The 14,818-nt window shown below is 37.4% G+C and overlaps 1 protein-coding gene across 1 annotated transcript in view; it reads right to left on the bottom strand.

Annotated features, from left to right (window-relative positions):
- Positions 1-9,210, bottom strand: part of LOC107094004 (probable G-protein coupled receptor 22) — a 28,452-nt gene extending 19,242 nt beyond the window's left edge. Inside the window, exon 1 of the mRNA XM_015389396.1 lies at positions 8,753-9,210. The gene's annotated coding sequence lies outside the window, so the exon portion shown is untranslated. The remainder of the gene's footprint in view (positions 1-8,752) is intronic.
- Between the last annotated feature and the right edge of the window lie 5,608 nt (positions 9,211-14,818).

The following is a 14,818-nucleotide window of genomic DNA, read 5'->3' as shown; positions in this document are numbered from 1 at the left end:
ACTTAGAATATATAAGCATCTATACCTTTCAAAACTGCTTCATAATAATTTTTTATATCCATCTATAGTATGCCACTAATTTATAAAAGGACACTCTGATTGATTGACTGAATGACTGATTGATTGATTAATGTACATTTTCATACATCTTCAGTGAATTTATATCACTTAAATGAAATCATCTTCATTTAGTTAAAGGCTTTTTGCAAATATTTCATTGGAGTAATTCAACAAATTGGCTGAGCAGAGCACCTATTACACTACAAATATTTTTTAAGGATGATTGTATTGCAGGCTGCCTGGTAGTGCAGTTAGCAGTACAGCTGCCTTTTTTCGGATCCCAGCAAATGGAGTCTAGGTGGAAGTTTTTTTTTTTTTCCAACTGAATAAACAGATTACTCACCTTCGCCTACGACCCAGCCAATCAGCTTTGAACCACACCTCCATAAAAGCCAATCAGAGTCCAAAGTTCATCTTTAAAGGCCTCCGATCCGCAATTCATCTGCTACTTACTGTAGTGCGCAGGCGGTGGATGCGCTGTGTGACTTCATGACCTGTTTCAAACAACCTCCAGCCCCTCCTCCACCATCATAGCTAAAAGTTAATCAGTTTCATTCCTGCTGGACTATTACTGCAGTCCGCGTCTCATTTCAACCAGTCCGGCAGAAGACCGCCATGTTGAGCCTGGTTCTGCCAGAGGTTTCTTCCCAAAGGGGAGTTTATCCTCTCCACTGTCACTCCATGCTTGCTCATCATGGACAGGTTCTCTCAGCCTGTGTTATTCAACTGGACTTCCATCTTCCAGGTCCCTGAGTGAAGCTCTAGTATCAGCTCACGCAATTCCCTGGATCTCTCCATAAAGCTCAGCAGACCGTCCCGCTAACCAGCAGTCTAAAGACTGACCAACTTCATCTATCTCAACTCCACCACCAGTTTCAGGCCTGGGGGAAAACAGCCCGATTCTTTGCTCCTGTTCATGCATATCTATCAAAATTCAGTGCTATGTTTCCTGCAGAGGGCTGAGCACCAAAGTGTAAGTAATTGTATCAATTAATTTCTCCTAATTGTCTTTTCTTATGTGAATTTTTCAGATTGAAATTATTTTCTTTTTAAAGCCAGGAGTTTTTAGGTTCTTACTCGGTAGTCTAGCTTTCTCCCACAGTCCAAAATCATGATTTTTATGATAATTGGTGTCTCTAGTTGATTTAAACCCCAAAAAATAAAGCCAAAATATATAAATCCTTAAAAATACTACTCAAAAAACACCAACATTGTAAATAGGAGAAAAATCGGAATTTGGAACCTATTTTGTTTTGCTAGTTAACTGCTTGTGTCTTTTGCCTAATTATAAGTGAGAGATAATCCACTTTTTTACACAGTTTAAAACTGTTCTTTTAAATTGGTAAAAAAAAAATGAAGAGGCTGTGCAATTGTGCTCTGTGGAGCATGTTGTAAACAAATACTTAAGCATATTGATCTTTAACAGAACCTTCTAGGCAGATTGCTGCATCTCTGAGCTCATTAGAGTAATAGATTGGTCCAGTTGTTTCAAATAATTTAAAGAAATATGTCTAGCATTGCTTGATTTTTGTATAAGAGGTAATGGAAGGCCCAGATAAGAAGTCCCAAGTACAGCATTTAAAACTCCAGATGTTATCTCTTACTTAAGCAGTAACTATGTCGCACAAAGCAAAACAGTTATATAGAGAAAAAAAAATCAATGGTAATCAGGACAGTTTTGGGCTCATGCAGGTCTAACCTTCAGCTTAAAATTAATTAGAGACTGCTTTCATTTAGAGTCTGCTGAGAAAAGACTGCACCAAACACTTCAGGTCCATAAATGACTCAGTTCATCAGAAAAAAAAGATATCAAAAAGAAAGAGAATCATGTTTTAAGACTAATCAAAAAGTGCAATTGAGAAAATTGAGGCGACAAAAAGAAATAAAAGAAAAAAGATGCAGAAGAAATTGTATGAGGTTAAAATGATTAAACTACTTGACTCTTGAGGGCAATTAGAGCTCAATTAATGCTATTCATCTCCTGTAGACAGGACATCATTGTCCAGGAGAGAGGAGTGCTTTACTGCAGGGCTATCAACTATGATATCGTTACATAGTGACAGGCAGGGGATTTAACCTCAACCCTAAGGAGGTAAACAAAACATGTGATACATGATACTGCACGGATAAAACCAAGGGATTCACTTTTTACTCTACATGGAGAGGCTTTCAAATGAAATAATCAAGGAGGAGCAATGTAAATTAGACTCACATTTGTATTCATTGTATGGCTGTCAGTTTGCCACTTATGCAGCAGGTGAGTGAGCAGCATGACAATGTGCATGTTGAAATATTAAGTTCATATCTAGAACATGACCAGGAAACTGGATGCTGTTTTTCTACCCATGTATTTTTCCTGCTCTCAATGTTATCTCTTTTCTTTCATGATTACTCCAGTTTTCTGCTCTTCTAATGATGTATTGTATCGTTCCTGTCGCTCTTCCAGTCCCGGACTGTTACCATCATCCATTTTCTACAGCATCCCATCTACAGAGGAGATCTGCTTTGAGATTTTGCTTCCCTGTGCTCATTCACATTTGATGCAACACTTATATTTACTGTGTTGGGTTGAAAAATAACGTTAAGTGTTCTGTAATTTTACCAAGGGAACATTGTAAAGAGGGATAGACTGTCTTCATAATCAATACATCTGCAGACAAGGCAATTACTGTGGTTTATTGGGTTTTTATTTTTCTATTCTATCCTACCTGTATGGTGGTTTCTTATTGAACAGGTTTATTATCAAAGCTATCCAGAAAGAAACAATCAGTATCCATTTAAGTCTACGTAAGAACACTTGCAGTGGCTTGTAAAAAGATTTACACTCTTTAAACCTTTAAACATTTTTTCCAGTTACAGCAAAAGTTAAAATGTATTTCATTGGGATTTTATTCTAACAGACTAAGAAAAAGTAATGTAAATACATTCTTTCTGCTCTTTGAAAATTGTTTGAAACTCAATCTAATTGGATGGATTATCAAGCATTATCATAGATTCATAATTAGATTCAGCACATGCAGCACATTTGAGATCTATTCAAGATTATTTTAAGAATCTTTTATGTTTTTCACACTCAAATCCTAAAGCTTTCCATGGCAGCATTCTCAAAATTGTCATCTGAAAGGGTAAATACAACCTCTCAATCAACATGTCACATCAGTTGCCACTACTCCTGTTTCTTACCACACTGAAGCCAAAATGACAGCTTCCCTTAACTGTGCTTTCACTTTTAGCTGGAGAGTGACATGCATGTGGTGGAATATTTCTCCCACCAGCAGAATCAAATCTAGTCTATAAATACATTTATAGATGCAAACCTACAATGACCCATATGCAAAGCAATTGCTCGAGCTAACTGTCTGAATGAGAGCGAGAATGAGAAAAAACATTGGAGCCTACGTCAGTGTGGACTGACACTTCCATGCAATTTCTAATCACAGCCTTCTGAATGTTCTTAGTCAGTATGTACAGGCTGAAAATAGGAGATATGTTCCTAAATAAATCATTTCACTATATTGTCGCCTAGCTCCTAATTTTAAAAATCTAAGAGTTGATGATTTAAGATTTGCAGATTTAAGACTTTAAAATTCAAACATAAAACAAATCTCTTCTCTTTCTGTAAATATGCTTTATCCAGAACACCACAGGTTTTACAGTTCTAGACTCACTTTGTTTAAATTCTGTAAAATCTACCCATTTTTGCTAATTGTACATTAAGTTGTTAAGTCGATAAAATAACAAATTGGCCAAAAGATCAATCAAATAGAAAAATAATTGTAAGCAGTAGCCCTAGTATTGTTAGAGGCTATAAAATAAATAAATATGGAAGCTATATACAGATTATAAAAGAACAGCACAGCCAGATTAAGACCAAACAATGTTACATTTTGGTGGACAACCAAACAGTTCTTGGAGCTATCCAACACAAGATTTATCGGTTTCAGACTTTTTTCGCAAATAGGATTGGAGAGATTCAAAGTAGTTCACTGTTACAAGGCTAGTGGTGGAATCCTGGGCAACTCAATGAAGCTGACATTACCACTCGAGGAGGCCCACCTAAAAAACTTGACATCAATTCAGAGTGGAAGCAAGGGCCAAAGTTCCTATGTCTCCCTGAGTGAGAGAGGCAACTTTTGTCAGCAAAATATATCTATGGCAGCTCAACAAAGGATTAGCAACATGCAAAAGAGGTCATTTTTGGCAGCACTCTTCAGAGAGCTCCTGGTAGTACAACTGTTCAAAATATGGTTGAAGAAAGACCCTTCAGTAGTCACAAGAGTCTAGTTAGGGTCCATAAAGTCCATAAAGAACCCAAAGTGGGAAGAAGTGGCAACAAATAGTGTCATTACTGCCTCAGAACACCAAGATGAGCTGAGAGACATTTTCAAGCTGCTCATAAGGGAGTGACTTTCCTTGCTACCACTACAGACCACTTGGTTGTGAATCAAGAAGAAGAGACGGGGTTACTAGTATATGGTGGGATGATCCATGGCTTCAGAGAAGACTGCATGGCAGTCTCTCTCTGTCTATTTAACATATGGGTCTTCACTTTGGTGGTCACATTTGGTGACAACTGATTGCTTCAATGGCCGTGTTGAGCTTCAGAGGAGTGGGATAGCATTTTGTTTTGTTGACCGTTTGCTTTAGCTTTCCAATCATGTACGTTAAGATCTGTTGTGAGTGACTATGTAAGCCACAGGACAAAATTAAAACACCAAAAACGTATTCCTGGATTCAGTGTGCATTGCTGATCAAGAAGGCAACGTGTCATACGCATACAGGATCCTATCTCTATCTCTCTAAAGGCAAAGATTACTATGGAGTCGCTTCACCAGACCTGTAGGTCCCTTTGCGTTAGGCACAATGGACCTGTGGGAACCATACCATGTCAAACGACGCTATTAAGAAACGTGTGTCAATTAAAGTGTGGGGTGTCATCTTCACCAGCAGAGTGATTCACGTTGACCTGGTCGATTCAATGTGGGCACAAAGTTTTTTTTTAGTCTTACCAGCGGTTTGCAGCGATTAGAAGACACCCAATATCTGGTAGGACCCAGGAACAAATTTTATTGGTTCCAAATCTGTCAAAGAACTGTATCAGTTCCTGGATTGTCAAGATACAACTGGAATAGAGAAATTCACCCAGCTCACTCACCAATATCGAGTTGAGGCTGCAGAAGTGCCTGTCCGCATCCTCAAAAGGGCATTTTAGAGCATAGGCACCATCACAGTCTTGAACTACAAGTTTCAAACAACTCTGCAACTTGCTGCAAACCTTCCAATGAACGTTCAATAGATGCCAAAGTGCAAATTTACTTTGCAAGTTACCCTTACAAGAGATTAAGAGAGATAAGGCACCAGCTTGCTGGTCCCAACTAATTTGTGAGAAGCAAATGGCACAGCTCCCTTTGAAATGTAACTGGAAATATGGTTTGGTTATGCGTCCAAAATGCAGTGAGGTGCCAGTTCAAATTAGGATGGGTCATTGATGTCTACACAGATGGTAATAGCATTTGTCCAGAGTGGTCAAAGTGGTCAAAAGCCACTGCCCTACTATTCCAAAACTTAAAGTTCTGAGGGAAGCTGCAAAAACAATGGTCCTACATAGAAACATTCAACGCCTAGTGATTCTTTTGCCAGTTGAGGAGCAACTTTAAAACTGAAGAGAAAACTCACATATGCTGTTTCTGCTACCTATCCATTGGTTCCATGGGAAGATTGAGTTGAAGGTGTTCTGGTAAACTGCCTGTCCCTTCTCACTGCCAATCAGTGAAAAGGACCACGGCAATCAGAGTGCACCTGATACAGGGAAATGCCTTTGTTTCTGACTGAGTGGGGAGAACTAGGAGGGTAAGCATATGCTTCTAGCAGAGGAAAAATCTAGTCAATGCACAAAGTAAAGCTAACTACAACACCAAAGTACAGCCAATTTTCTACCTTTGATTGTGACTTGACAGATGCTAAATCATTGTTTAAAGACATAAACCTTATTTGAAATATTAGACATTTTGCTTTTGCCCAGGAAATGTATGATAAGTTGGGTTTAAGAAATACAAGGCCACATAATAGGCGTATGTTAAGGTAAAGAAAAGAATGTATTGATGTGTGAATGCATGAATACATCTGGAAAAATACAAGAGCTTTAACTTATATAATTGTGTGTTCAACTTAAATCTTCTTTGACAACTAAATTTTGACTTAAGATGCTTTGGCTGTACACATTTTATTTAGATTTGTTTGACTAAAACGATACTGGTTACTAAGTCGAATGACGAAAAAATATTTGGTCCAATTTAATTAAAACGAATTTGGAATATATAAATATATTTTAATCTAAGGGGTAAGAAATTTTTTTTTTAAACAATTTCAAATTTTTTACATTTTGTCTATTTTTTTTCTCTTTGTTGAGGTCTTTCACATAATTGACTGTGAAATCATTATTTAAGACACCTAATAAAAGCAAACCAAGTAATCTAAAGGCTGTTTATTGGTGAAATCCTGTTGAAAACTGCAATATAGAGGTCATCCCTTTCAAGTAGGGAATTGCAAAAAGAAAGCCATCCAGAACTTCACAATGAGGTCCAGAAGGATATGGGGTGTCAGCATTTGGCAACATGTCCAGAGGTCATTCCAACCAACTACAATGTTCTTACTCCACAAAAAGTGAAGGGACAAGAGATAAGGGCTGTAATTTGCTGTATTTAAATTGAGCCAGTGGGTTTGATCTCATCTGACTTGGTTGCATAGTTTTCAAGTTTTTAACCTTCAAGCTAAAGCTTAAAACTTTCCATAGAAAGGTGCAAATTTTGCTTTTGTCTCAGCCTGCATCTGCACACCATTAAATGAATAATTACGTACGTTTAGACTCAAGTTTCTGTTTAATTACAGACATATTTATTTATTTTTCATGCAAATATACAGTACTAGGCACATATTTATACTCAGGCTGTCCTTCTCCGTCTGTGTAACTTGACATGGTCATGTGACCACCTTAATCAAGAGAGATACCTAAGCTAAAAGTTGTTGTTGGGCAACAAAACAGATATGACACTTACCTGATTAGAAACATTTTAGTTCTCTGATGTAGGGTTTAATCTAGAGGGGTGAATATGGCCTTGAATGTACCACTAACCCCAGGACTTTTGAATCTGCTGGTCCAGTGGTCTGCTATCAGATTCCAAAAGACTAAGGGAAACTGTTTACTTTTGCCACAATGCAGAGTTGCCAGTTACTGTCAGGTGTGCTAAACCTGAACGATACAAGTCTAGTGCCCCTTATGGCTACAAGTTTCACAGTGTTGTTTTAAAAGAAAATATGGAATATATCCTTAATTGACTCTGACCTCAGGCATTGTTAATTGTAGGAGATTTAATCTGGCTCACACTCAGAGTGTTGCTCAAGGAAGTGACTCTAGAGCAAGAGAAAAGGTTGAGGCTGTACTGTTTTATTTATTTATTTTTTCTTGTGATGTCCAGTTCCTGGGGACTGGGGGCTGAAAGGAAATTTGACCGTACATGATCCGACCAGTGACACTCAAGTTTCTGATTTGAGGTTTCAATTTAAGAGAAGTCCAGATTTTTTAGCAATTTAGACTGCACTTGATCCACTGAAAAGCAGGCTAAATCAAATAAATGAGATGAGCATAAGGTGGGCATTTTGAAGCTCTGTGTCATAAGAGCAAACATCAAAACTAAATGTTAAGAAATTTATCCGAAAAAAAAAAAAGAAAAAAACATTTATGGGGGGGAGACCAGGTTTTCTACAAAAACACCCTTTGCACCTAATGCACTAATCCTTATTTAATGGGTTAAATAAGCTTATCATCATCTAAAGAGGGCCAGGGAAGGTGGGTTTTATGAGAACAAAATATAATGTTTTTTTTCTTTCTTTCTTTTTTAGTTAAAACTTCTATTTGCATACATAGATAGGCCTCCAATGAGTGCCAAAAGGGGGGCGTGAGCCTGCGGTGGGACCCTGAGTCAATTCTTGCAAAATCAACCCCTGGCTCAGACTAAGTTATTAAAGGTAAACAAATATAAACAACGATTAGTGATCTGGGTAATACCAACTAATGGCCAGGCTTAAATCCGAAGTTTTACGAGATCAAAACATTAAATGTAAAAAAAAAAAAAAAAAAAAAAAAAAAAAAAAAAAAAAAAAAAAAAACACCACTGCATTGACTGAGATCCTGCAATTAAAATGATCAGAGGAGCCAGCATCGCGCGTGAAGCAGAAAGATCACTGAAAATGGACCGTATCGAGTATATGAACAAAAAGTCATTTTTTATTTTCTTATTATCTTAAATCTTGTTTAATTTTTAACAAAGAAATTCAATCATTCGCATAATATAGAAAGATTCACATGTCCTCTTTAAAAGTCTGTTTATGATGGTGTTTATACCTTTCTTCAGTCCCAACAGTTGCATATAGGTCTCCCCGCAACTCTTCGTGTCAAATAACAGTTGATTTTAAAACAACAGTTTTTTTCCATGTATTTTCTATTTTAAAAGGAATAATCCTTCACCTTTATTGTTTCCAGTTCCAGAGTGCACAATAATTTGCACATTGGAATGGATAGACTTTTGGCAGGGAAAAATGCAGCAGCCCAAGCGGATTAATACAGTTTATAGCAGAGAGAGAAAAACATTGTCTCGTGAAAAAAAAAAGTGCCAAAGACAAGTATTAAACTTACCCGTTTGGTTGATGGGAATTCCCATTACATTGTACTGCAGGTGTCTGTGCGCAGCGCCTTCTCCAGCACTGGACCCCTGATCCACTCCAGCGCTCTCCAGGACAGCCGGTTGTCAGCCCAAAACGTGACCAGAATATTTCTTCTCCGTTTTGTCATAAATATTACAGCGGGAGGGGGGGAAACCCTCCGCGCCTGCAGATGCAGACCGCTGCAGCCGCAACAGTGCGCCGTCCGCTTACAAATCCACAAACTTAACCTGTTTCTGACGGTCTTTTCTAACAAGGCGCGTTAACACCTGTCCTCTGCTAAGCCGTGGACTTAAACAGCATCCCAAACGCGGACCGGTCAAAGGCATGATGGTGCGCTAACGGCACGCTTGAGCGCAGTTGCTCCATCCCAGCGACCAATAAGGTGATCTGCAAGCGGAGGGGAGGGGAAGCAGGGAGGATGGAGAGAATGGGAGATAGAGAGGCAAAAGGAGTGGTGGTGGTGGGGGTTGGTGGCGTGCATGGGTAGCTTTTCACAAGGACGACCTGAAATTCCTCAAGGGTGAACATTCGTCTTGTAATTCAGCAAGATTTCCCAAATGCGCCTCCTTCCGTCTCGCCCCTAAAACGCATTACGCACACTTGCTTGATCTACCTCGGAGGAAGACATGATTGGATAGAGGCTGGATTTGATGATCTGCACCTCACCACTTTGGAGGAGACTTTAAGACCTATTTCATCTTTGCTGCAACATGTAGGGCTTCCTGTGGCCCTTAGATGAACAGATTCACAGGTCCATGCTTATGGCCTAAATACAGCATCATTCACTCTGTCAGAAGCTGTGTCAAGGTCACTGTTTGTTGAATTCCTGACCTTGTACCACAATAAATAAACACGTCCCTGTCAGAGCCACTCAGGCTTGGAGACTTGGATGTCCAGATGAATGTGTGAGATAATATGAGAGAGGGTCAAATCTGGGCTGCCTGATGAGAAAAGGAGCCCCAAACTTCCAAAATCAACATCCAGAATGAATGAATGAATAAAATAAAATAAGATTAAGCAGAAAACAAAAGAAGCCCAGAGACTGTAAATAACTGTCTTGTTTTTATTAAATGGTGAAAATAGCTGCTGTAGACAATTTTTTCCAAAAAGTCTTTTTACTGCAACGGAAATACTTGTGTTTGATCTTTAACTCTCACGAGCCATGCCAAATTAATAATAATGATAATAATTGAACATCATTGATCTCAAAATTCACTTCTGCATCTTAACCCATCCCCTGGGAAGCAGGGGGCAATGTGGGGTCAAGGGTTTTTAATCAGGAACCAAGAGTGCTGGCTGTGGGGATTGTACCGGGTACTGCTCTAACCCACTAGACACTTAGACACTTAGACAGCAATCATTTAATGGCTCCACAAATAAACTAAATGAAACTAAATACACACCAATTGCCGAATCTGAATTTTTATTCTATAAAAATATATAGTCATTATGTCAATCATGGTTTAAAACAAGGGGCCCTTGGACCTAGAATACAAATTAAAGGATGGTTATAATTATTCCATCACAGAAAATAGATGCCGGTTGATGCTTTTTTAGACATTTCTTTTATTGCAGTATGATTAGAATAAAATGCAGCAATAGTTGTCCCTTTTATTGTTTAGTTTAGTGCATCCTACTAGAATTCTATATTGTGATTGCTGTGATTTATGATAATTATAAAAAGTGATGTGATAATCACCTCAGCTTTCCTCAGTTCCGCTTTTGCAAGACTCCTTTGAGTCGTCATACAACAGTCCAGCTTTTATCCTAATTTTACTCCTTTATTTACCGTTCTCAGTATGTATACTGTGTAAAACCTGAACATTTACTTTCCAAAAAACTTGCCTCCTGTTGGCCTGGGTTTGGGCACTGGCAGACCCCAGAAAACAACAGTTGCAATATTCAGTGACTCATCTTATATTTAAAACTGTAACTGGAACCTAGCAAGGTTTAAAAACAGTAAATTCCAAGGTACTCTAGATAAAAAAAAAAAAAAAATGTCAGACTCTAGCTCTATGTGTTGAGTCAGATATGTCATCCAGGCACTATCTGTATACAGGAAATATTGCAAACATATTTTTTTGCTCAAACATTACAGCTGGAATAAAAAAAGCAAAACTTTTGAATTAAATGTTATCACTTAAACATGCTTATGCATGTTTGAGACATTAAATTCTCACAAGACTTAATTCCTTTTCTCATCAAACAAACCCACCGGTTGAGCAACATTTAAAGGCTTTTCTGCATAGATATTTGTCACCGTCATGGGGAAATGGAAAGAAGAGACTGTAGCACCCAAGGGGTCATTGATGAGCAAGTTAAGTGCGACACAATCACAGAACTAATGCATACCATGTAATACATATGACGTGTTTTGTTTTTTTGTTCTGCGGAGGTGTTTAAAAGCATAAACAACCTACTAAAATGCCATTGTTTGTGTAAAATCTAGCTGAAATTCTCTACTAGAATAACATTTTATTTGTGTACTTTGCAAATCGTATCCAGTTTTTCATTTTGGTCCTTGATGAGAGTCCATCAGCAGTCTTTTTCTTTTATCATATACTGAAAACCTTCCCACTGTATTCTACAAATGCTTTCCAGATCTATTGGATGGTGAAGTCACATTGTTCATCATTTACCTCCACAGTTCCTGTTTCTTTTTATACTATACTCAGGCAATTATTTTAAATTTTCCTTGTATAAATTAGTTTTAAGTTATTCTTAAAGTGACTGCAATGCTTAAATATAATTTTCCAAATACTAATATGAAAAATAATATACTTCTCCAAATATTTAAGAAACACAGAGAGCAGAGGTAACCAATTAAAAATCAGCAGGGTCCAAATAAATAAAATCATCAACCAGTAAAGGTCTGGAGACATTTTTAATTATAATCTGTTACTTTAAACAGAATTTAACACTAAAATAAAATGAGGTTTCTATGCATCTGTGTTATACATTGAATTTTTACCGGTAATTAAAAACAGGGTTCCCGCGGGTCCTTAAAAAGTCTTAAAAGGCATTGAATTCTTCAAAATAAAACTAGGGCCTTAATTGGTATTAAAATGTCTTTAATCAGTCTTTTGTAGGTCTTAATTTTTAAAACATCATAAATAGGATTATTCTTATCATGATTTATTTTTGTAATCTAAATAAAACATTAAAATTGACTTTTTTTTTTATTTAAAAAAAATAATGGCTTGCAATTATTGGTTCCGTCCCGATAGCGGAACCAGTAAAAGCGTTGAAGGTTTTTCTTGTGTTTCTTGTGAATTTGGTCTTAAATTTCAAGTGGCATTAAAAAGTCTTAAAAAGTCTTGAATTTAACTTGCCTTATGCTGTAGGAACCCTGAAAAAAGTAAACAAAAAACAAAAAAAACAAAAGAAAGACATTTTTTCCATTTTAAAATTTAAAGTGTTTTCTGAAGTAGATAACAACAATTGTTCAGTTTGGTATATAGACAATTTCCTGATTCACATATTTTATAAAACACTGGAACTGACTGTTTGTTATTTTTTCTTTCTTTTTTATGGCTTAATGAGAGAAGTGGGGCTTTAGGCTGACCTGCTAGGCTTAACACCTTTGTTTGAATGGCAACAAAGCCATTCTCAAGCACATACTTTATCAAGGTGCTCATTTTGAGCCTGGATCGATATTTGGGGAATCCTACTTTAAAGCAGTAGGTTGAGCCAAACATACTCAAAATGTGCAATGTTATCTTTGAGCACGCCACTTCACTTTCCTTTCACCAGTTCACCGCGGTTCTTCCAACCGTCCAGACTTTCTCTGCTTTCTGTTTCTCATCACCTTCTTTTTTCCGATTGCTTGGCTTGCCAAAGGTTTGCCTGCTGTGTCTAAAAGTTGCCAGCAGCAGTGACCCAGACTGACAGCTCATTGGTTAATTTGTATCATGTGTAGCCTGGACCCGACGCTCCGGAGGGCTTTACCATGTTAACAGGAGAAGCGGCACAAGTGAAGTTAGACACTGTCGTCGGACAACATGCTGTAATTTATAAATGTTCCAAATCAGGTTGGGTCCACAGTCCTCTAATCCGTGACCTCTGACCTAGAGGTTTCTTAAGTGGAAAGGAGTTGCCACTGGAGGACAGTATTAAGGCAGGAGAGGCATGCAAGAACGATTCAGTAGTTGAAGACGTTTTGATTTTGACGACACACAGCTGATCCAACTGTTTAATTTAAACAGAGCGGGTACAATTTGTGTTACGTACTTAATATTGGACGTACTGTAATCTCACAAGTTACCACCTACAGCAGAGCTTCATTTTGGTATTGAAAGCTGTTTTAATGCATTTTTATTATAGTTTACTAAATAAAAATACTGGATCACCTAAACGCGACCACAAGATTATCTTGTGAACATGCATTAATAAATCGTGGATATGTGATAAACATTTTGGATTCTTCTTTTTAATAGTCCTGCATATGACTAGCAAAACGTCCCCAATCGCTCTGCTTCTAAAGTTACACATAAATGAGCTGCATTATTAAAAAGGATAAAAATGTCAATTCCCCACGCTGCGCAAATGACCAAAATATGTTTTAAGTATACTTTTAGTGACATACATAAACTGGTCTGGAAAAAACTTCTCATTAGAGAATAAGAATTGTTTTGTTGTTATTGTTTAATTTGTCACAACAATGAAGTCGACAAACTGTTGTTAAAAGCCATTATCTGGATCCAAAACGCCATTGCAAGTGTTTATGCAAATTAAAAAGTGACATCACATTTCACCTATTTCAGCTTAATTTATTGACTTCTGTTAAATCCAGAATAGAATTCAAAATACTTTTCTCACGTATAAAGCTCAAAATAATCATACTCAATCTTGAATCAAAAATCTGATTGTTCCGTATGTTTCTAACAAGTTTTAAAAGTAGAATGGGAGGCTTGTCTTTTAGCTATCAGTATATATGTATCTTCCATGTAACCATGTACCAGTTTTATTCCTTGAACCAGACCCTCTGTCCAGGCTTAAAACTTTCCTTTTGATAAAGCATAGATTTAAAGTGTCTCAGGTTATCTTTAGCTTTTTCATTACTTATGTTGCCATAGGCTTAGGTTGTTGGAGGACATAAAGACAATATTTCATCACCCCCCTTTATTCTATTTCTATTCTTCAATTCTGCGTTATCTGTTAGTTAAACTCCTAACTTTATATCCCTTCTTTTTTCTGTATTTGTAGCTTCCTGTTGTCTGGTCCCGTTTCGCCTTGACAATATCCTGCAGGCAAATCTCAGCTAAGCTGCTGTCATTAACAACAATGATTATAGATGACTGAGGGGGTTTTTCAGTGTTTAGGCCTGTTTCTCCACTAGACATACACGTAGCTATGGGCTCAGCTTTCACAATGACTAACTGTATGTGCTTTCTTTCATCCCTTTTAACATCAAAACCAACTCATAGCTTATTTGCTTAACTACTTCTTTCCTAGACAGATATAAATATTATCTTTCAATATTATCTTTCTAACAATAATGGATCAGCACTTCTATGCTCCTTTTGAGTGTCGGCCTCTGTCTCCTTGAACCTTTCTTCTGCTGGGTGATTCTTCCATCTAAAAGGGAGTTCTTCCATCTCGACTGCTGCTGTATCAGAGTTCAGTGTGAGGGATTGTTCTAGACTCAAAGACAAAATGCAAGAAAATATCTACTGACTCCACTTGCTCTACCAAGAAAAGCATATCCTGTATCCATATCCATATATGTTAATGACTCGATGCGATCTCTATGTTTCCTTATGTGGAAAACTTTCAACCAAACTGATTGTATGAGGATGTGTTGTGAATTGGCACAATAAAAATCAGTTGTATCGCACTGAAATTGAATTGAATCCAAAGTATAACATAATTCTTGACAAAGTTGTAGTTTGTTCTTAGTCTGTGCCTGATAGAGTTTTCTATTAAAAAATCTGTAAAGGAGCTCTTATCCTCTAACCCCTGGTCCTGCACCAATCTGATTTATTGACCATATACAATGCTTCCTACTGGTGTTAGCCATAGTCAAACTAAGCACTGG

Source organism: Cyprinodon variegatus, unplaced genomic scaffold (genome assembly GCF_000732505.1).
Source record: "Cyprinodon variegatus isolate N-32 unplaced genomic scaffold, C_variegatus-1.0 Scaffold457, whole genome shotgun sequence".
NCBI lineage: Eukaryota > Metazoa > Chordata > Actinopteri > Cyprinodontiformes > Cyprinodontidae > Cyprinodon > Cyprinodon variegatus.
Note: the sequence above shows the minus strand (reverse complement) of the source record. Positions and strands in the feature narration are given on the sequence as shown.